Consider the following 23,337-nt stretch of genomic DNA (forward strand, 5'->3'; position numbering starts at 1 on the left):
ACATTCCCTCCCCTGCAAGCTCCTTCCACTGTCACCCCAGAGAGCTTTCCTGTTTCTGAACCTGGGACATGATTTCATGGAGTCAGGCTGGTCTGTCTGTCCACATCTGTCTTAGGACAGGCTGCACAGAAATATTTCCTCAGGGGACCTATTAGGTCACTACTTTCTGTTACTTGCTGTAAACTTTTTAATCATTAATTCTTCTACTTCACTTCAAGTCTGCTTTCACCTTCAGGTGGATTTCCAAATCCTCTCAGGCTGAAATTCTCCCCAGCCCTGTTAGACTCTGTGTCTTTCATTTGAATAGTGAGTAGTATTTGAAGTTGGCAATTGATCATAGACCACTGGAGTGACTTTTTCCCCAGAGGACACTTGAAAATGTCTGGACACCAGTTAGGCTGTATCGTAAGGGGTGAATTGTAGGTGACTAGTTCTGCATTTGGTAGACAGATAAATAATAGATGAAATAGAAATGAAGATAAAAGGAAACAACGCAAACAATTGTATCCTAACAATACGGTTCAGTACAGTCCCTCGGTCCTGTCTGACTCTTTGGGACCCCATGAATCGCAGCACGCCTCACCTCCCTGTTCTTCACCAACTCCAGGAGATTACTCAAACTCATGTCCATCGAGTCAGTGATGCCATCCAGCCATCTCATCCTCTGTCGTCCCCTTCTCCTCCTGTCCCCAAGCCCTCCCAGCATCAGAGATTTTTCCAATGAGCCAACTCTTCGCATTAGGTGGCCAAAGTATTGGAGTTTCAGCTTTAGCATCAGTCCTTCCGATGAACACCCAGGAGTGATCTCCTTTAGAATGGACTGGATGGATCTCCTCATGGTCCAAGGGACTCTTAAGAGTCTTCAACACCACAGTTCAAAAGCATCAATTCTTCAGTGCTCACCTTTTTTCATAGTCCAACTCTCAAATCCATACATGACAACTGGAAAAACCATAGCCTTGACTACACGGACCTTTGTTGGAAAAGTAATGTCTCTGCTTTTTAATAGGCTATCTAGGTTGGTCATAACTTTAAATAACCATAAAAATTTAGTGTATAAATTCAGCGAGTAGTAAAAGCTCAGAAGTGCAAAGGTGATACATGAATGTACAGGAAGATACTTGTAAAAACATAAATATTCAAATAATTGGTAAATATTTTTCTAGCCCACTCCTCAGTCATGTGGTGATTCTCTGTTTTCTCTCTAGGAAATCATTACATACATTACCAGTTGGCTGCCATTTCCATTCTTTCCAGCTATTGGATGAGCGACCTTAATTTTACATCATCCCCAGCCTTTGATAGCCTTAGTATTTTGTACTTTAGTTCCTCTGAAGGTGTGTAACAGTATCTCATCCTCGTGTTATTTCATGCTTCCTAAGTGGTCAAACAGGAGATGACAAGAGTGAACACCGACATTTTGGAATCAGCCAACTAAGATGGACTGGAATGGGTGAATTTAACTCAGATGACCATGATATCTACTACTGCAGGCAGGAATCCCTTAGGAGAAATGGAGTAGCCATCATAGTCAACAAAAGAGGCTAAAATGCAGTACTTGGATGCAGTGTCAAAAACGACAGAATGATCTCTGTTCATTTCCGAGGCAAACCATTAAATATCATGGTAATCCTAGTGTATACCCTGACCAGTAATGCTGAAGAAGTAAGTTCAACGGTTCTATGAAGACCTACAGGACCTTGTAGAATTAACATCCAAAAAAGATGTCCTTTTAATTACAGGGGACTGGAGTGCATAAGTAGGAAATCACGAAAAACCTGGAGTAATGGGCAAATTTGGCCTTGGAGTACAGAATGAAGCAGGACAAAGGCTAATAGAGTTCTACCAAGAGAATGCACTGGTCATAGCAAACACCCTCTTCCAACCACATAAGAGAAGACTCTACACATATACATCACCAGATGGCCAACACAGAAATCAGATTGATTATATTGTTTGATGCCAAAGATGTAGAAGCTCTATAGAGTCAGCAAAAACAAGACCAGGAGCTGACTGTGGCACAGATCATGAACTCCTTATTGCCATATTCAGACTTAAATTGAAGAAACTAGGGAAACCACTAGACCATTCAGGCATGACCTAAATCAAACTCCTTACAATTATACAGTGGAAGTGAGAAATAGGTTTAAGGGACTAGATCTGATAGAGTCCCTGATGAACAATGGACGGAGGTTTGTGACAATGTACAGAAGACAGAGAGCAACACCATCCCCACGGAAAATAAATGCAAAAAGCAAAATGGCTATCTGAGGAGGCCTTACAAATAGCTGTTAAAAGAAGAGACAGGTGGAGAAAAGGAAATATGTACCCATTTGAATGAAGACTTTCAAAGAAAAGCAAGGAGAGATAAGAAAGCCTTCCTCAATGAACAATGCAAAGAATTAAAGGAAAACAATAGAATGGGAAAGACTAGAGATGTGTTCAAGAAAATTAGCGATACCAAGGTAACATTTGATGCAAAGATGGGCCCAAGAAAGGACAGAAATGGTATGGACCTAACAGAAGCAGAAGATATTAAGAAGACGTGGCAAGAATACAAAGAACTGTACAAAAAAGTCTTCACGACGCAGATAATCATGATGGTGTGATCACTCACCTAGAGCCAGACATTCTGGAATGTGAAGTCAATGGGCCTTAGGAAGCATCACTATGAACAAAGCCAGTGCAGGTGATGGAATTCCAGTTGAGCTAATTCAAATCCTAAAAGATGATGCTGTGAAAGTTTGCACTCAATATGACAGGAAACTTGGAAAATTCAGCAGGGGCCACATGACTGGAAAAGACAGTTTTCATTCCAATCCCTAAGAAAGGCAATGCCAAAGAATGCTCAAACTACTGCACAATTGCATTCATCTCAAACGCTAGTAAAGTAATGCTCAAAATTCTCCAAGTAGGCTTGGACAATATGTGATCTGAGAACTTTCAGATGTTCAAGTTGGTTTTAGAAAAGGCAGAGGAACCAGAGATCAAATTGCCAACATCTTCTGGATCATCAAAAAAGCAAGACAGTTCCAGAAAAACGTCTATTTCTGCTTTACTGACTATGCCAAAGCTTTTAACTGTGTGGATCACAATAAACTGTGGAAAATTCTTAAAGAGATGGCAATACCAGACCCCCTGACCTGCCTCTTGAGAAATCCATATGCAGGTCAAGAAGCAACAGTTAGAACTGGACATGGAACAGACTGGTTCCAAATAGGAAAAGGAGTACATCAAGGCTGTATATTGTCACCCTGCTTATTTAACTTATATACAGTGGACATCATAGGAAATGCTGGGCTGGATGAAGCACAAGCTGGAATCAAGATTGCCGGGAGGAATATCAATAACCTCAGCTATGCAGATGACACCACCCTTATGGCAGAAAGTGAATAAGAACTAAAAAGCCTCTTGATGAAAGTGAAAGAGGAGAGTGAAAAAGTTGGCTTAATACTCAACATTCAGGAAACTAAGGTCATGGCATCCGGTCCCATCACTTCATGGCAAATAGATGGGGAACAGTGGAAACAGTGAGAGACTTCATTTCGGGGGCTCCAAAATCACTGCCGATGGTGACTGCATCCGTGAAACAAAAAGACGCTTACTCCTTGGAAGAAAAGTTATGACCCATCTACACAGCATATTAAAAAGCAGAGACATTACTTTGTCAAAAAAGTTTCATCTAGGCAATGGCACCCTATTCCAGTACTCTTGCCTAGAAAACCCCATGGATGGAGGAGCCTGGTAGGCTGTAGTCCATGGGGTCGCTTAGAGTCAGACATACTGAGTGACTTCCATTTCACTTTTCACTTTCATGCAATAGAGAAGGAAATGGCAACCCAATCCAGTGTTCTTGCCTGGAGAATCCCAGGGACGGGGGAGCCTGGTGGGCTTCCATCTATGGGGTCGCACAGAGTCGGACATGACTGAAGCTACTTTGCTGCAACAGTCAAGGCTATGGCGTTGCCAGTAGGAATGTATGGATGTCAGAGTTGGACTGCAAAGAAATCTGAGCCCCGAAGAAATGATGCTTTTGAACTGTGGTGTTGGAGAAGACTCTTGAGAGTCTCTTGAACTGCAAGGGGATCCACCCAGTCCATCCTAAAGGAAATCAATCCTGAATATTCATAATAATCCTGAAGGACTGAAGTTGAAGCTGAAACTCCAATACTTTGGCCACCTCATGCTAAGAGCTGACTCATTTGAAGAGACCCTGAGGCTCGGAAAGAGAAGGCGAGAGGAGAAGGGGATGACAGAAGATGAGACAGTTGGATGGCATCACTCACTCCATGCATTTAGGTTTGGGTAAACTCCAGGAGTTGGTGATGTGACGTTGGTGATGCCAGGGAGGCCTGGCGTGCTGTGGTCCATGGGTTCGCAGGAGTCAGACACGACTGAGTGACTGAACTGAACTCAAATAGTCAGATGATAAAACAATATCTATATGAAAAGACAGGGCCATCCTATACTGTGTCTTCAGTCCTCTTCCTGGATACAGTGATTTCAATGCAGCTCATAAACCACGTGCTCCCCTAACCAAATTCAAATACTGAAAGAGCTGAAGGAAAGAGACTTCACAGGGACCCAGAAAGGCCACAGGGATGGTGATCACATTCCATCCCCACTTACAAGAACAGGGCTGGTCCACATGAAAACTCCTCCTCATGCTCCAGGGTACAACCCACCCCTGGGTTGAGGGAGCTCACATCCCTCCTCCCACAGGGCTGAGGTGTCAGGGAAGGCAGGGTGGAGGTGTAGAAGATGGGGGTGTGAAGTCTTCTCCTCTGCCTGGTGACAGCTCCCCAAGGTGAGGGTCTCAGGTGCAGACTTGGGTCTGTGGGGATGGTTGTGACTGCAGGTCGCTGACAGGGACTGATTCTCCTTCCCAGGTGTCCACTCCCAGATGCACTGCAGCAGTTGGGCCAGAACTGGTGAAGCCCTCACTGACCTTCTCCTCACGTGTGCTGTCTCTGCTTACTCCATCAGGAGGTTATTGTTGGAATTGGATTCGCCAGGCCCTAGGGAAGGGGCTAGAGCAGATGGCATGCATAAACTATGATGGTGACACTTACTACAGCCCCTCCATCAGGAGCCACACCTCCATCTGCAGAGACATCCAAGAATCAGTTCTCCCTGCAGCTGAGCTCTGTGACCACTGAGGACACGGCCGTGTGTTGCAGTGCAAGAGACACAGTGAGGGGAAGGCAGTGTGAACCCAGACACAAGCCACCCTCCGGGGACTCCATGACCACCAGTGGGTGCTGGGGACACACAATTGTGTGTTGCAGGAGCAAGTGCAGATGGTGATTGACAGCTGGTCTCCTTTCGGGAGGCTTCCTCTCCTTGTAGCAGTTTTTCTGGGGAACTTCTCTGCATTCATGACTCAGGTACCTCCTGAGTCTCTGAGGCAGATTGGTGGTTGGGATAGGGGATTATATCCTCAGTGCATGAAAGGCACAGTCTCTAAGGTTGCTTCCTTTTGGCACTTAGGCCGGTTCTCTGGACATTTGGTATAATCTTGCTAAATCCACAGGAGAGGGTCTGTGTGACTCAGCAGTGCTGCTCAGCACAACAGGGCCAGTGAATGAGCTAGCCAGTGGTCAGCAGTGTAAGTGCAGCTGGACTCAGACAGCAGAGGTGTATAAACCCAGAGCCAGGGAAGAACCCCCCTTGGTGGTGCTAACGAAACTGACACCTCACTCACTGCATCAGCCATAGTTCTCTCCATGGAGACGCAGCAGGACCTCCACGCCAGCCTGAGATAGAAGCTGAGTCTGCTGACACCACACACAGATGCAGGAAGATGAAAAATTTGTGTTGTCTGTGCTCCTGCATCTATGTCAGTGGTGTCCTCAGATTCACCTTCTACATCAACCAGGGGTGGGGGTCCCAGTGATTTCCATGGAGAGAACTATGCATAATGCTCTGAGTGTGGTGTCAGCTCTTTGAGCACCACCGAGGGGCATTCCTCCTTTCACTAACTGACAGGCTTTACTAGGTGCAATAGCTTCTGTCATTTGGGTGGTTTTACGGCAGATAGATGATACATACAAAAGGGAAGATTTTACTTTAAAAACAATTCCTCCTTGATATCCTCAGCTTTCTTGTCAAGGTATGAGCCACCAGAAATTGATACGAGGACAAGTCTTTCAAGGAGAGAGTACAATACATTTAAGGAATATACAGAATATTCCCTGATGAATAAAGAAGCCATTGTGAGCACCGTCTTCGTGTTCAGCCATCCCTCCTGACTGTCTCATGGAACAAACACTATCTTTAGTTCATGGAACTTACTGATTTTAAATCAGTTTGTTCTAATGCATGCATGCTAGTCACTCCAGTCATGGCAGCCTCTTTACCACACAAGGGACTGTAGCCCATTAGGCTCCTCTGTCCATGAAATTTTCCAGGCAAGAATACTGGAGCAGGTTGCCATGCCCTCCTCCAGGGCATCTTCCTGACCAGGGATGGATCCTGTGTCTCTTACATCTGCTTATTGGTAGGCGGGTTCCTTATCACTAGCGCCATCTTTCGATCAGTATGTGAGTCTCGTTCAGCAGAAATCACACAAAGAGAAGTGAACAGAGTAAACAAGGAGAAAGTGAAAGTTTCCCAGTTGTATCCAACTCTTTGCGACCCTACAGACTATACAGTCCATGCAATTCTCCAAGAAAGAATATCGGAGTGAGTAGCATTTCCCTTCTCCAGGGCATCTTCCCAACTCAGGAATCACACCTAAGTCTCCCAAACTTCTGGCAGATTCTTCTACAGGCAGCTGAGCCACAAGAGATGCCCAAGTATACTGGAGTGGGTAGCCTATCCGTTCTCCAGCAGATCTTCCAGTCCCAGGAATGAAATCCTGTATTGCAGGATGATTCTTTACCATTGAGCTGTGAGTTCAGTCGCTCAGTAATGGCTGACTCTTCACAACCCCATGGACTGCAGCATGCCAGACTTCCCTGTCCATCTCCAACTCCCATAACATGCTCAAGCTTATCTCCATCCAGTCGATGATGCCATCCAACAATCGCATCCTCTGGCATCCCCTTTTCCTCCTGTCTTCAATCTTTCCCAGCATCAGGGTCTTTTCCAGTGAGTCTGTTCTTCAAATCAGGTGGCCAAAGTATTGGAGCTTCAGCTTCAGCCTCAGTCCTTCCAATGAATATTCAGGACTGATCTCCTTTAGGATAGACTGGTTTGACCCTTTTGCAGTCCAACAGACTCTCAACAGTCCTCTCCAACACCACAGTTGAAAAGCATCAATACTTCATCGCTCAGCTTTCTTTATGGTCCAACTCTCATATCCATACATGACTACTGGAAAAACCATAGATTTACACGATGGAATTTGGCCAGCAAAGTAAAGTCTCCGCTTTTTAGTGTGCTGTCTAGGATGGTCATAGCTTTTCTTCCAAGGAGCATGCTATCAGGAAAGCTTGAAGTGATCTATCGAGGATGCCCAAACAATGAGAAAAATCACAAGCCAATGAAACAAGGAGCCCAGATGCGGGTGGTCCCAGATTTGGTGAAGTCAGCAGTTCATGTACCTAGAGAGAATGAACAACCTTCCACATGGCACACCCACATGTCAGCCCCTCACCCAGGGGAACCCCTCATGTACAAACGTGATGACTGTGTTCCCTGGTCACACAGGGACATGGAAAGGGGCTGGAAGGAGGGGGACAGCTCCTCTCAAATTACGTCAGGAACCCACAATCCCCGAGAGGTGCTTATCCTGCCTTCTGACTAGAACTGGGTCACCAGGACGTGACAATCTCCTCACCGTGGTGCTTTCTGAATTCCAGCCTCTTGGAAGAGCTTTGGAATCTGAGCCTAAAATAAATGCCCTGCTGAGTCCTTCATCCCTGTCTCTCTATGTTGGTCAAGTCTGTCCAGGCTCCTCTGACTCTTAGTGACATTCGATTCCTTCTTCGCCTCCCAGGTCAAGGACAACCTCAGCTGGTACCTGCTGGTTCCTGCATCAAGAGGTAGTGTGTGTGGAAACTGTCACCTCCATCATTAAAGCAAGGAAATTCTCAACACCAAAACTTTCCCTGGACCTAACAGAGTCCTAACATTGCAGGGGAATCCCCCAGCACAAAACCAGAGAGGAGGGAAATCCACAGTCCAGGTGATATCTGCCCATGGATGCGAAGCTTCTGGAGGAGCACCTTCAGGGTAATTACTACCAATTCCTGCAGGACCAGCAATAACCACTGTGAGGCTAAGAGATCCTGGTGTGGCAGTCCATGGTTTGTGGGATATAACTCCACAGACATCCAGATCTTCAAGGTGAGTGTTCATATTTATCCCTTCAGGATGCCTGATGAATGAGGGGAAGACAAACCCTGAGAAATGTTAACACCTAACCAGAGGGTTAATCAGACAGACACTCCATGGAAGAGCTCTTCCCCGAGCTTCTCCTAGGAGGTGAACAGAAATTCTTGTCTACTGCAGACCTACGGAGGTTTCATATCTCATGGCTAAGAGAAGGGACTGGACCAGGGCACTGCAGCCCAGGAGGGAGTATTATGCCAACGGGCCAATACTGAAAACCCTGGCGACGCTCAGAGCCCAGACCCAGATCCCCAGAGTCATGGGTGTTCAACCTCAACAACGCATGTAGCCCCGACTCACATGTGACCTCCAGGGACCTGGCAGAGCTATGATATGCAGCCTCTTTGAGGAGGGGAGCTAGTATGCATAGACCACAGCCAGACGCCATCTAGGAGGCAGGGCGCTGAGGACTGGTACCCACGGCTGGAGACCAGGCTTGGAGCCCTCACTACTGCCCTCAGACCCACTCTCTCCTGCCTGATCGACATGGCCAGTATCCCTCTCCTACTCTTGAGTATCTGACGATCTCAGGAATATTTATGAAGGTTCCATCAGAGACTCGGAACATCGGGAAGCAGGTTTGTCACAGGGTCCTGCTGGAGGACACGTGGCTGACACAGCAGTGGATCTGTCTCCCCAATGACCTTAGGTCCTGAAGTCCTCGGGCAGGTGGTCAGGAGGATATGGTGAGAAGCAGGATGGAGTCTGAGGATGGATGCACCCCGAGGCCATCCTGCTGAAGAGATGTCCTGCCAGGGGACATGCACGCGGCTGACCTAGCTTCTCTGCAGGGTGCTGTTGTGGCAACCCTCTCCAGTGTTCCTGCCCGGAGAATCCCATGGACAGAGGAGTCTGGTGGGCTACAGTCCGTGGGGTCTCAAAGGGTCAGACACGACTGAGGTGACTGAGCATACTCACTGCCCCATTCCCTGGGTGAGCACTCCCTCAGGGAAGCCTCACCTGAGTCAGCTGACAAGGGCTCTGCCTCATCCTCCTCCAGCGTCTCAGGTGTCTCCTCTCACAGGTGTGGGCACTAGGAGCCCCTCAGGTGTTTGTGCTATGAGTTGTCAGGGGCGACTGCACTGGTTTCCAACAAGGGAGCTCGTCTGGACCTTCTTGTGGGGCCACTGCAGAGTCCAGGTTCTGCAAGAACAGCTGAGCCCAGGAGTGAACAGTAGGTGCAGTGGGCATCGAGCCCCATGCTTCTGTGTGCAGCTATCCTGTGACATGATGTTAGCCCACGGGGGGCTCCAGGAGGCCAAGGGACCCCATGTCCTCGAGAGCCTCTGGACTCACTGTGAGTGTCAACTGCATCAGTGCACCCACAGCCCCAGGGTAGCGACATCCAGGTGTTCTCACAAACCTCTTCCTTGGGGTCTCTCTACAGAGTGCGTGTGTTTATTGAGGCTGTTTCTGCTGCTGCTGCTGCTGCTGCTGCTGCTGCTGCTGCTAAGTCGCTTCAGTCGTGTCTGACTCTGTGAGACCCCAGAGCTGGCAGCCCACCAGGCTCTCCCATCCCTGGGATTCTCCAGGCAAGAACACTGGAGTGAGTTGCCATTTCCTTCTCCAAAGGCTATTTCTCGAGAAGATTAAAAGAACATGCTCTCTCTAGAAGAATACTCTGAAGATGGAACACAGCTGCTTAATACCAGACCAGAAACACTGCTAGGACTGCCCTGTGAGCCCAGGCAGGGGGTGCCCAGGACCCTAGTGCAGGGCTGCTGTGCAGGAGCATGTGGGGAGCGGCCGGGAGTCTCAGAGATGGAGTCTTCTCTTTTCACTGAAAACAATAACTAGCAGGACAAGGATTGGTGACGTTTAATATTCAGGACTGTTGGGAATACACAGCTCAGTGAGGCCATGAGAAGTACATGTCTATATGTCTGTGCGTGTGTGTGTGAGTGTGTGTAAGTGTGCATGTTTGTGTGTGTGTATATATATGAGTGAGTGTTTGTATGTGTGTGCATGTGAGTGTGCATATGTAAATGTGAGGGTGTTTATGTGTGCATCTGAGTGTGTGAATGTGTGTGATTGGTTTTGTGTCTGTATGTGTGAGTGTGAAAGTGTTTGTGAGTATATATCTCTGTATATCTGTGTGACAAAAGTGTGTGTATGTAACAGATATGTGTGCAACAGGTTTGTGTGTGTGTAACGTGTGTGTGTGACAGTTGTGTGTTTCTGTGTAGTAGATATCTGTGTTACAGGAGGGTGTGTGTGTAACATTGTGTGTTTGTAACAGTTGTGTGTGTTACAGGTTGTGGGTGTATGAGACAGGTGTGTGTGTGTGACAGGTCTCTTTGTGTGTGACAGGTGTATGTGTGTGTAATAGGTGTGTCTGTGTGTGTGAATGGGTGTGTTTGTGTATGACAGGTGTGTGTGTGTGACAGTTTTATGTGACTGTGTGTGTCTGTATGTCTGTGTGACACGTGTGAGTGCTTGTGTGTGACAGTTTTGTATGTGTGTAACAAGTGTGTGTGTGTGTGTGTGAGACAGGTATGTCTGTATGTGTTACAAGTGTATGTGTGTCACAGGTGTGTGTGTGTGACAGGTGTGTGTGTGACAGGTGTGTGTGTGTGTGTAAGAGTTGTGTGTGTGTGTGTGTGAATGTCTCTGTGTGACAGGTGTATGTCTGTGAATACCCAGTGGTGGCTGACTTTGGGGAAACACACTGATTAGAGGGGAAGATGTCTCTGTGGCACTAAAGGCTGGTTCACGATGGGGACTGTGTCCTGTGGGGCAGGTCCCTCAGTGGAAGAGCTCTCTGCACAGAGGTCAGGGACCTGGCAGGCACACACATCCTCAAACAAGGATGAGGACACGGACACACACCCACTGAGTGTGGCCATGGGTCATAAGACTGCTCCTTCCTGATATCGCCCATGTATTGAGTGTGAAGTTTTCAGACTCTAGAACATGCAGATGGCCTGAGATGTCCTAGGTTAAATACGGATATTCTGAGCCCTGAGAACATCACCCAGAGCAACATCGGCTCTGCACAGCAGTCCTGGGACCACAGCCCACACCAGGGACTGGAGCTGGAGAGTCCTCCTCCTGGTGGCCTTGGCTCCAGGTCAGGGTCATCCCAGTGCTGCGGTGAAGGAAGGGACAAGGTCCAGTCAAGGGGCTTCATGCACTTCTGTCCCCTGTCCACAGAGGTGCACACCCAGGTGCAGCTGGTGCCGTTGGGGCTGAGCAGAGGAAGCCTGGGGCCTCAGTGAAGGTGTCCTGCAAGGCTTCTGGATACACCTTCACCGACTACTACATGAACAGGGTGCAACAGGCCCCTCAACAAGGGCTTGAATAGATGGACAGATTGACAGCAAAGATGGCAAAACAGAGTATGCACAGAAGTTCCAGGGCAGAGTCACGTTGGCTGCAGACACGTCCACCAGCACCACCTACATGGAGCTGAGCAGTCTGAGGTCTGAGGACACGGCTGTTTATTACTGTGTGAGACACACACTGTGAAAACCCCCATCCTGAGAGTGTCAGACCCTGAGGGGCAGGGCAGCTGTGCTGGGAGAGGACAGGAGAAAAATGATGTTTTCCTGATTTCTCATCACCAAGAGTCTGGAACTGAGAGATCAGATCATGCTCTCCTGGGACACTGGTGTTTTTGAGCAAGATCTCAAAGAAAGATGCAAGATAAAGATTTCTCTCCAAAGGGTTATGGATTTTTATTCCTTTATTAGCAAGGGTATTGAGAGCCTCATTCTTCTTGGGAATGTTAGGTGAGGCATTATCTGGGAATATTTGGTTAATGTCAAGTATGGGATTCTTATTCTGGGGAGTGTCCTGGCAAGACCTCAGTCTCATTCTTTAGTTTGAAAAGTGCCATCGTCCTTGGGGGATTGCAAGGGTGAATTTCTATTTCCCAGTCTCTGCCAAGCAGCCCACACGTAGCATCCGGTCAGGCAGCAACGAGCAGGGCTCAGAGTCAGGGTCGAGGGGTGCACAGGTCCCTCAGTCTGTAGCAGCACATGGTTCTTCCCACAGACCATGGCCTGCCGTGCCCTGTTCCCAGGGGCGGTTATGTGGTCACCAAGTAAGAGGGAGCCAGGTGGGAGAAACTGGTGGATGTGAACCCACATCCTAGCATCTATCACTGTGCTGATCATTGTGCCAAGTTCCCACACGTGTGGGGCTCAAATCGACACACACACATTCCCTTTCAGTCCACAGTTCAGAGTCTGATATCAGTTTCACTGGATTGGAATCCAGATGCGACAGCACCACAGTCCCAAAGCTCTCAGGGTCTGAATGCATCTGTGCCTTCAGAATCAGGTTTGGAGGTCCTAGGCACCCCAGAGAATGCTGTGAGAATCGGGGTCTTTGTCAGATGCTTAGTTCATGAGAGGAGAGTCCTCATGATCTGGGTTGGAGTCTTTCTAAGAATCCCCAGAAAACATACTTGTCCCTGTCCACCAGGTAAGGACCCAGCAGGAAGGTGCCAGATGTGAACGAGGAAGGGGGCCTCACCAGAAGGCAGCCTCACTGGTGTCCTGACGTGGGGCTTCCAGCCTCTAGGACTGTGGGAAATAAAGGCTTGTTTACAGACCACCCACCTGAGCTCCTGTTATGCACTCTGAAAGGATAAAGTCAGGGACAATCTGCTTCTTTGCCGTGTCCACTCTAGAGCTTCACTGCCCGCATCCCTGGCTCTCAGCCACTTCCTTCATCTGCACAGCCCAGCAAAGCACCTTCCATCAGTGCTCACTTCTCCCAGGGTCAGATGCCCTTGGCCTCCCTCTGATGAAAACATTTGTGGTTTCAACTGGAGCCACACGATAATCCAGGAAAAGCAGACTTCTCAATTATTCACATTTTGCAATCTCCCTAATGCCATGTGAGATGACATTCAGAGACTCAATGAATGATTCAGACAAACACAGTCCACCTTCAGCCCTGCAAATACATCCTTCCCACAGGCCCATTACACTTAGCAAATCCCAGAAAACCTCCAAAATGTCCACCTAAGAATTGACACTAAATTATAATGTCAATGATAATAAAGATTGTAGAGCAAAGTTGGTCTAAATACCATCAACCCCAAGTCCCAAATCTAGTCCTCTAACTCAGCTATGCGTGAGGATTTGTGTTCTAAAATACAACACGTAGACAGGCGTATCTCAGCTACAAGGAGTTTCATTCCATAAAAAGGATAAATGTAAGTCAGAAAGGACCCCTGGTCCCAGTGTGCATGAGTGCTCAGTGCTACAGTTGTGTCTGACTCTTTGCCACCCTATGGACTACAGCCTGCCAAGCGCCTCTGTCCATGGGGTTCTCCAGCCCGAGAATACTGGAGTGGGTTGGTATTTGCTCCTCCAGGGGATCTTCCCAACCCAGGGACTGAACCCAAGTCTCCTGCATTTCTTTCAGTGCAAGCAGATTCTTCACTGCTGAGCCACCAGGGAGGCCCCACTGGCCCTGACAGTGTTTAAATCCATCCATGCGAACCCTCCTAAGTCCAAGGTCTGGGAGTAATCTTCTTTGGCTCCTCTTCCAGCCTCTGGCCCTGTTGATCTGCCCCCTTACTTTCCATTCCTTTTTGTGGGAGGTGGTGCATATTTGAAGCTGAGCAATTTCACCAGCCTATTTCCTGCTGCTGGGATCTTGAACCATTGCCGTGACCCTCATGTAAAAGACAATTGAGGATGGTGCATGATCCTTTCTATTCATTGTTGAATTTGATTTGCTAATAGGTTTTGAGAAGTTTTGCATTAAATTCATCAAAGGAACATTTTATAAAAGTCCCTAGAGAAACTTTCTGTTCCTAGACTGTTGCTCCTTGGAAGATTTTAAAATTACTCTGAAGAAATTCAATTTTCACACACATGATCAGTCTCTCCATGTTGTCTCCTCCATCTTGATTCGGTCCTGCAGGTTTTACAGTTTAGGAATTTGTCCATTTCTTCTAGATTGTCCAATTTGTTGGCATACAACTCTTTGTAATAATCTCATATGATTTTTTGTATCTCTGTGGTATTAGCTTTATGTCTTTTCTGTTTTTTATTTCATTCCAATAAATTCTTTTTCCTCCTTTGGAGACTGGCTACAGATTTATGGTTTTGTTTGTCTTTGCAAAATGACAACAATGACAACAACAACACCAGCTGTTGATTTCACTGATCGTTTTTGCTGTTTTGTGTGTGTGTTCATCTCAATATTATTAATTTCTGCACTTTTTCATCAATTCCTTCCTACTACTGCCTCTGTGCTTTTGTGGTGTTCTCTTCTAATTTCTGTAAGTGGTGAGTTGGATTGTTTCCTTCCATTTCTTGAAGAAGGCCTGTATCACTGTCAGCTTTCGTTTCAGAACTGCTGGGCCAGCATATAATTTAGAGATAAGTGTGTGTTAGTCCCTCAGTCGTGTCTGACACTTTGTTGCCCCAGGGAGAGTAGCACACCAGTCTTCTTTGTTCATTCTAGGCAAGAATCCTGGAGTGGGTTTCCATTTCCTACTCTAGGGAATCTCACACCTGGGGAGTCAACCCAGGTCTCCTACATTGCAAGTAGATTCTTTACCACAAGAGGCAAAATTCTCATTGTCTACAGAACACTGTAGATAGAAAACCCTAAAGCCTCCATACAAAACTACAAGACCACACTCATCCAGAGAGAGCACTGAAGTCAACAGGTAAGAGTGGGTACCAGCATTTGATTGCTCATGGCTTAGGAGTTGTTGGGGATTCTCTGGATCCCACTTCTGATGCCATAAACTAAACCCCATAGAAACCAACTGGCATTGGATTTGGGGATGTGGTCTGCAGCCTTCCAGTCCTGTGAGATGACAAGCATATTTGGGTTTTACAGGTGGTACAATGGGATCACAAGATCAGAGAAAGTGCAGGATGAGGAAAGCCTGTTAAGAGATGCACCATAAGACTCCACTGGCTTTGAAGATGGATGAAGGTGTTGAGCCAAGGGATGAGGACATATCCAGAAGCTCAGGGACCTGGATGCCAGAGGCCACAGTTCCAGGGTCACCGTCAGGAGTCTTGACCATGTTGCATAGCATCGGGCACAAGTGACCCCACAAGCTCCAAGGCAGAGTGAGGTGGGGCCTCTCCCCAAAGCACATTCAGGTGTCAGGGAACTGGATCTGGCACAGAAGACATGCTCGTGCAGAACTGCTGTGGCCAAAGCAGACCAGGAAGGCCTTTTCATAGACAGTAGGTTCTAACTCAGTCAGCGTACAGGTGAGATCCCTGTGCCGAGGAAGAGCTGACCTGCACCAGACCCGAAGGGGTGACATCTCAGGGCAGGAGAAGACCAGGGTCCCATGGACAGGGCATCAGTCAGAGTGGGGACACACACTGGTCTTTTTTGCTCCAGGAGGGATAACACCACTGATGACACTGATGACAGCTCTCCCCACCCCAGGCAAACCCGCTGTAAAGTCCACACATGCTCTGACTGTCATCAGCCCCAGTCTACATCCTCACACACAGAAATGCAGGTGTGAGGCCACAGCCTCAGGGACACAGGGAGGCGGGGGAGTGGAGCCCTAAGGAGCTCCCAGGACCTGTCTGCCCTCAGTCCTCAGCAGACTTGGGGTCCTCAGTGTCCACCCTCAGGGAGGAGATGCTGAGGTTCACGAGTTCCTGCAGACACTCAGTTGTGCACAGGAAAATGCAGCCCACTGGGCAAGTCAGCCGTGCTGGGAAGATGAGCATCTCAGCACAAATGTCTACTTTGTCCACAGAATTAATACTGCGTTTAATTACTATGAACAAACCTCCTCTAGATTGATTCTTGAGGTGTTTAAGCTGTTCAAGATGAAAAAATAGATAAGAAAGCAAAGGAAAATATAAATGCTTTAGTAATTTGATAGACATTAAATTGTACTCAACTCCATTTGAATTCAATGTGATTCAAACATGTATATTTTTCTCTGATGTTTGTATATGGAGTAAGTAAACATCAGCTAATCAGAAAAGAAAAAAAAAAAATAAGTTTGTGTCTAACAAATGGCTGGTACCTGAATGTGTGGTGGGCATTTCTTGAGTAACGGAAAACACATTCGTGGTATTAAAGTCTCTTCCCCAATTCTGCCATTTTCCCTGAAAGCATTTTTTCCCTGACCAGCCCTTCTTCATCATTTCATTCCTCAAAGTCTTCCTGGTATAGGGAGGGGGAATCTCAGGAAGGGCTGAGTTCTCTGAGGACACAGTCAGCAACCCCTCAAAGGGGGAGCCCCATAGACAGGACCTCTATTCACTGCTTTCTGCTTTTTATACAGAGGTCCCTCCTGTATGCAAATATCCACTCAGGTCACAGGGTAGAAACAGAGCACCAGCTCCCTTAAATTCAGGCTCCTCCTCAGACTTGAAGAGACTTGCAGGAGTGGTGACTCTCATCTGCTCAAAGATGAACCCACTGTGGACCCTCCTCTTTGTGCTGTCAGCCCCCAGAGGTGAGTGTCTCTGGGTCAGACATGGGCACGTGGGGACGCTGCCTCTGAGCCCACGGGTCACTGTGCTTCTCTCTCTCCACAGGGGTCCTGTCCCAGGTGCAGCTGCGGGAGTCGGGCCCCAGCCTGGTGAAGCCCTCACAGACCCTCTCCCTCACCTGCACGGTCTCTGGATTCTCATTGACCAGCTATGGTGTAAGCTGGGTCCGCCAGGCTCCAGGGAAGGCACTGGAGTGGGTTGGTGGTATAGATAATGATGGAGACACATACTATAACCCAGCCCTGAAATCCCGGCTCAGCATCACCAAGGACAACTCCAAGAGCCAATTCTTCCTGTCACTGAGCAGCCTGACAACTGAGGACTCGGCCACATACTACTGTGCAAGAGACACAGTGAGGGGAAGTCAGTGTGAGCCCAAAAACCTCCCTGCATAGGGGCCCGTGACCACCAGGGGGCGCTCAGGACTCGGTACAGAGCTGAGCCCTGGAGCAGGTGCAGAAAAGGCCTTGGGCGGTGGGTGGCCTCGGGGCGGATTCTCCTGAGAGCTTCTCTTTCCTCCTCCTGCCCAGGAGCTGCAACTCAGAACCTCTTCTGTGTCCTGGTATTTCATTTTTGTGGTTTATGTCGCTCTCAGAAAACTGTGTGTTTATATATATTTTAATTTTTCCTTGAAGCAGGATAGCTTTAGGCAAAGACACAAACACACACATATAATACTAAACAGCTAATATTTTTCACCTTCATTTCTCTTCTTTCAAAGGAACTCAGTAAAACACTTGACTCTCATGTTATTTTCAAACTATTAACTATCCTGAAACTTGAGATATTTAAACATTTTTTAATCTTTGTTTTGTTTTTGTCCACGAAGAAGGAAAAGACTCAACCTCCTTCTTTCTGTCAAACTGCACATTAGAATCTGCAGCAAGCAGTGTCAAAGGCTCCAGTGTCAGAGTTCCCCAGTGCTGCATATGCAATGATTCTCATCATTCACAGATTCTGTACTGCAAATTCACCCACATGCTAGCTTTTATTAGCGTCTTAACATAAACACTGTTATCTTGTGTCCTTATATAGACATTGAGAATTTGGCCAGTTCACTGAGTCACTCAACACACACAAGTCCACACCCCATTCTGAGCTTATGTCGGGATCATTCATACGGGGAAATACAGAGGTCCTCAGGTAGATTTGTCTGTGGATCAACGTGGAGCCCACCACCATCTGTCCTCTCTCCCATCACAGTGATCGTCACTGCCACAGCGAAAGGAAGCAGGAGCTGTGCTGGGCTCAGCTCTGAGGAAAGACCCAAGGACTGAGAGGACGAGGGGCTGAGCTGAGATGGGCAAGGGGCAGGAGGTGGGGGCCGACAGGACAGAGACTCTGGGCTCAGAAAGGGGGACCTGCCCTGGGATCTGGTTCCAAGCCATCTGATAGACACACTGCTTTCCCACCCTTGCTCACCAAACATGTAAATTCAGAAGGCGCCCACGGGGATCCTGGGATGACCAGGGTGAGTGTGACCACAGCCTCTCTGGACTCACAGGAATAGAGCTCCTCAATGCAAATTCCTCCTCAAGCTCCAAGGAAAAATCCACCCCTGGGCTATGGGAGCTCACCACTGTCTGCTCACACAGGATGAAGGTCTCAGTAAAGGCCGAGCTGTTGTGTAGAAGATGAGACTCTGCAGTCTTCTCCTCTGCCTGGTGGCAGTTCCCCAAGGGGAAGGTCAGGCATCAGACACGCATCTGTGGGGGTAATTGTGACAGCAGGTGACTGACTGGGTTTGAATCTTCTTGTCCCCGGGTGTCCTGTCCCAGGTGAAGGTGCAGGAGTCGGGCCCAGACCTGGTGAAGCCCTCGCAGATCGTCTCCCTCACATGTGCTGTCTCTGGTTACTCCATCACGTGGTTATGGTGGGAGCTGGATCCACCAGGCCCCAGCGAAGGGGCTAGAGTGGATGGGAAGCATATATTATAATGGTGACACTTACCACAGCCCCTCCATCAAGAGCCACACGTCCATCTCCAGGGGCACGTCTAAGAACCAGTCCTCCCTGCAGCTGAGCTCCGTGACCACTGTGGACACAGCTGTGTATTACTGTGCAAGAGACACAGTGAGGGGACGGCAGTGTCAGCCCAGCCACAAGCCACCCTCCAGGGGCTCCATGACCACCAGGGTCTTGAGGGACACACCAAGCACAGGGCTGAGCCCAGGAGCAGGTGCCCTGGACTTGGAGGGGATGCTCGGGAGAGCCTGTGCTTTCCTCTTCCTGCCCAGGAGTCCACCAGAGACCCTCCTCTGTGTCCTAACGTCTCACTGCTGTGCTTTATGTCACCCTCGGCATATGGTGGAAATATGCATGTTTTTGCAGTTTTAATTTCCTGTTGAAGTAGGATGGATTTTATACATACACATTTAATACTCTAGAATTAAGGATAATTTTTTAGTTTACTTTTCTTCTCCTCATAGGAACTCAGCATATCCCTGAGCCCATCACCATTTTCCTGGTGAGTCTGAATCTTGAAATTTATGAATGTTCTGAGAAGACACAGGAGATTTTCAGTTCCTACAATTTTTGTTGTTTTTGTACATGTGGAAGGATGAGATTCATTCTCCTTCTTTCAGTGTAACTGCAAAAACGGGTAGAATTCTGCAGTGTCCATTGTTACAGGTGCTAGCACAGAGAGCCCCAATACTGCGTATACAGACATCCTCATTTTTCAGATTCTGCATTTGAAAGTTCACCTACTTTATAGCTATTATTAGCATCATAAAACATATACCATCGTTTCACGGTCATTAATGGACATTTATAATGTGGATTGTCTTTAAATCATCCAACACACGCATGTTTCTACTTGAGGGCAGTCAAGCCCATTCCCTCATGTTTCATCCAATCATGTAAATCAGTCTCCTTCGTGTTCACTTTACCAAGGTATTTTCACATTTTGTGCTCCTAAGTTGATAGTTTCCCTCTTGAAAATGACCCCGTGTGTAGTCCTCACGCACAGGCTAGTGCCTCTAAGCACCCATTGCTGCAAGCTAACTTTCAATAGAAAATATCTCTCTCAGAAAGGTTCATTCAGGCAAGAATGGTACTTCTGGGCATGTGAGCTTGACATTGATGCCTCAAATATAAATATTAGTATTTAAAATGGGATTCAGATCACAGTTTTTGTTATTGAAGGTAGCCTTGGAAACTTGGTTGGCTTCCAAATACAGATGGTAAAATGGAGATTTATGGACAAGAAGGAGATTGACTGGACGGACAATGACCATGAGGAGACTTCAAGTTCTGCAGGTCCTGGCTAGACTGTCTCCCAAGGATTCTTGGTCAATAGACATCAGGGTGATCAGAATCACTTGGGAGACAGCAGGTGAAATGACTCCAACATTGAGGGTGATCAGAGGTCAAGGGTAAGCGTGCTCACTAGTCTGACTTAGGTGTCTTGATAAAACTAGGAAAGGGTGGACACAGAAACCCACAGGTCAAGTCCTCGTTGAGAAACAAATTTTAGGAAGCCAGAGTAAAATGTGGTCAAGGCATCCTTGTCATCTTGGGAGTCAGTGTTCTTATCTTCATTGACCTAGTTCTCTGAAAGTCAGCTTTAATCCAAAGGAAGATGGTCTGTCTGGTCATTCCCCATCCTGCTGGCATCTCTGAGCTGTGAGCCTCCCCAGGTCTGAGGAAGGTGAGTGAAGTAGTGACCTCTGTGAAGAGGTCTCATGCTTTCTCCTTCCCAGGTGTCCTGTCCCAGGTGCTGGGGCGGGAGTCGAACCAGGACCATTGGAGGCCCTCTCCTCACCTGGTGTGTCTGTGGATTCTACATCACACAGAGTGCTGACTGCTGGGACTGGAGTCCTCAGACGTAAGACTCAGAGCTGCAGTGACGGGGTGCTTTGGTCCCAGGAACAGCGCAGCATAGAGCATGTCTCTCCAGAAACCACTCTCCATCCACAGAGACACGTCCGTCTAGCTCCACGAGGACCTAGGACACAACCCTGTGTTGCTGTTCCAGGAGGTCCAGGGAGAAGACAGACCCAACCCACATAACCCTGCCTTCAGGGGCTGCTCCAAGCACCAGGGGATGAAAGGTTGTTGTTGAATCACGCAAAGACACCAGGATTCTTGGCCCCCAGAGGAGAAGAATTCAATCCGGGGCCAGAGAAGAGGCTTGATCACTCAGAGCTTTTGTGTAATAAAGTTTTATTAAAGTATAAAGGAGATAAAAAAAAAAGTATAAAGGAGATAGAGAAAGCTTCTGACATAGGCATCAGAAACGGGTAGAAAGAGTACCTGCTTGCTAGTGTTAACAATGAAGTTATATATTCCAAAGAATGTCTGGAGGTTGTAAAGACCTCATCAGATCTACTCCCATAATTTACATTTTAAGATAACAGAATTAGCCAGAAGGTTTAATCCAAAGACTGTCCTCAGGCAGGATACATTATTGTTATATAATCCTAAGGAATGTAGAGAAAGAAAAAAAGTTTGTCCTTTCTTCCTCCTTGAGAATTCCAGACCCCTCTCTCCTTGGGGACCCCTAGACTCCCTATCAACCTGCCTAGGAACTGACTCTCTCATTCCCCCTTTTTCTTTTAGGAGAATTATGTTGCCTAGGGAAAAGGGGCGTCATTCTCGTTCCATAACTGTTTCTGAGCTGACAAGGGGCGTTGTCCCTAAATTGATGAGGCAACATATTCTCCTAATCCTCATATTGAGGATATCTGATCCAGGGGCCCCAAATAGTAGTTGGAGGAAGCTATAGCAGTAGCAGGAGTTTGAGCAACCATTTGTAACTTAAAAGCTTTCATGCGGCTAGAAACAAATCCAGTTATACAATTACAGATGCAGGCAACATAGTCATTAAAACAAGTTAAAATCGAAATTAAAAGTCATATTATGTCCATAGTTAAAGTGCAAAGTGTTGCACCAGTCCATTTTAGGGTTGGTAAATGTCATCAGATGAAGAAGAGGCATCGCATGTGATTGTTGTCGAAGGTATTCACAGACTTGGAGAAAGTCTTTTCCTTGAAGTGGAGATGTCCACCACAGGAAGCCTTCCACTGATGAAGAGGGGAGTGCTCCGCAGACCCAGCAGTTAGACCCATTGTGGAATGCAGCATAGAAGTGAGCCCAGGACAGTAAGACATTGTCTTGAGGATCCAACAGCAGACTCAGGATTTTTGGAGTCAGCAGAAGTAGACTCACATAGATTATCAGGGCCATCCGCTGCACTTTGCTTAACTCTAGAGCTCGGGTCAGAGCCACAAGCTCCGCTAACTGAGCACTGGTTCCCTGGGGGAGAGATTTTGCTTCCAAAACCTGTTCAGCAGTCACCACAGCATAACCTGCTTTACGCTTTCCATCCCGAACAACAGAACTGCCATCTGTAAATATTTCCATGTCAGGATTGTCTAATGGGCTATCCTTTAGATCCTCCTAAGCTGCATAGTTTAAAGTTAGGAATTGAGAACAATCGTGATCAGGTGTTTCATTTTCCTTCTCAGGAAGGAAAGTGGCAGGATTTAAATTTCCACAAACTTTAAGCTTAGTTACTGGTCCTTCTAACAACAATGACTGATACTTAAGAAGCCTACTGCCTGTCATCCAAATATTAACCTTAGAATTTAAGATTCCACTCACATCATGAGAAGTCAGTACAGTAAGGTTTTGTCCATTAATTATTTTTAAAGCTTCAGGTGCTAATAAAGCCACTGCCCCAATTACTCTTAGGCAGTGGGGCCACCCACGTGAAACTACATCTAATTCTCTGCTTAGATAAGCAATAGGTTGCAGGTGAGGGCCTCAGGGTTGTGTCAAAACTCCCAAGGCCACACCTTTTCTTTCAGTGACAAACAAATTAAATTCTGACCCTGTGGGCAAGCTCAGAGCTGGAGCTTGCAGGAGAGCAGTCTGAAGAATCTTAAAAGCCTTTTGAGTTTCTGGAGACCAAACCAGTTTGTCGGTTTGGGCCTGCTGAGTTTCAACTATAAGTTTATATAAAGGCCGGGCAAGTTCCCCGTAACCTGGAATCCAAATGCAGTAACATGTGATTCCCAAAAATCCTCTCAACTGTCTTAAAGTCATAAGTAGGGGATGATTTAGTATAGGTTTAATTCTTTCAGGGCCTATGGCCCTAGTCCCTTCTGATATGATTAGGCCCAGATATCTAACCGATTGTTGACAAAGCTGAGCATTTTCTCTTGATGCCTTGTAACCACAGCCTGCCAGAAATTTTAAGAAATCTTCTGAGGCTCTCGAACAAGCTTCCTCTGTCTCAGCACAGAGCAAAATATCATCTACATATTGTAACACCACTGCTTCAGAGCTATTAAAGTTTTGTAGATCCCGTGACAAACTTTGTCCAAATAAATGAGGACTGTCACGAAATCCCTGGAGCAAAAGTGTCCAGGTTAATTGAGAAGCTGGCTGCATAAGGTCTTCAAAGGCAAATAAAAATTGACTTTCTTCCACCAAAGGCACTGAATAGAAGGCATCCTTTAAATCAATTACTGAAAAATATTTGCCCCGTTCAGGAATTTCAAACAATAGAGTATAAGGATTAGGCACCACAGGGTGTAAA

General features: G+C 47.1%; 1 long non-coding RNA gene across 2 annotated transcripts in view; it reads right to left on the bottom strand.

Annotated features, from left to right (window-relative positions):
* LOC147348808 (uncharacterized) overlaps positions 1-23,337 on the bottom strand; it is a 44,744-nt gene that overhangs the window by 17,626 nt on the left and 3,781 nt on the right. For both annotated transcript variants that reach the window (XR_015149327.1, XR_015149326.1), the window contains exon 2: positions 18,368-18,496. This is a non-coding gene — a long non-coding RNA (uncharacterized LOC147348808). The remainder of the gene's footprint in view (positions 1-18,367; positions 18,497-23,337) is intronic.

Source organism: Bos grunniens, chromosome 21 (genome assembly GCF_055505025.1).
Source record: "Bos grunniens cultivar Pamir isolate PY7600 chromosome 21, Bosgru_T2T1.0, whole genome shotgun sequence".
Taxonomy (NCBI): Eukaryota; Metazoa; Chordata; class Mammalia; order Artiodactyla; family Bovidae; genus Bos; species Bos grunniens.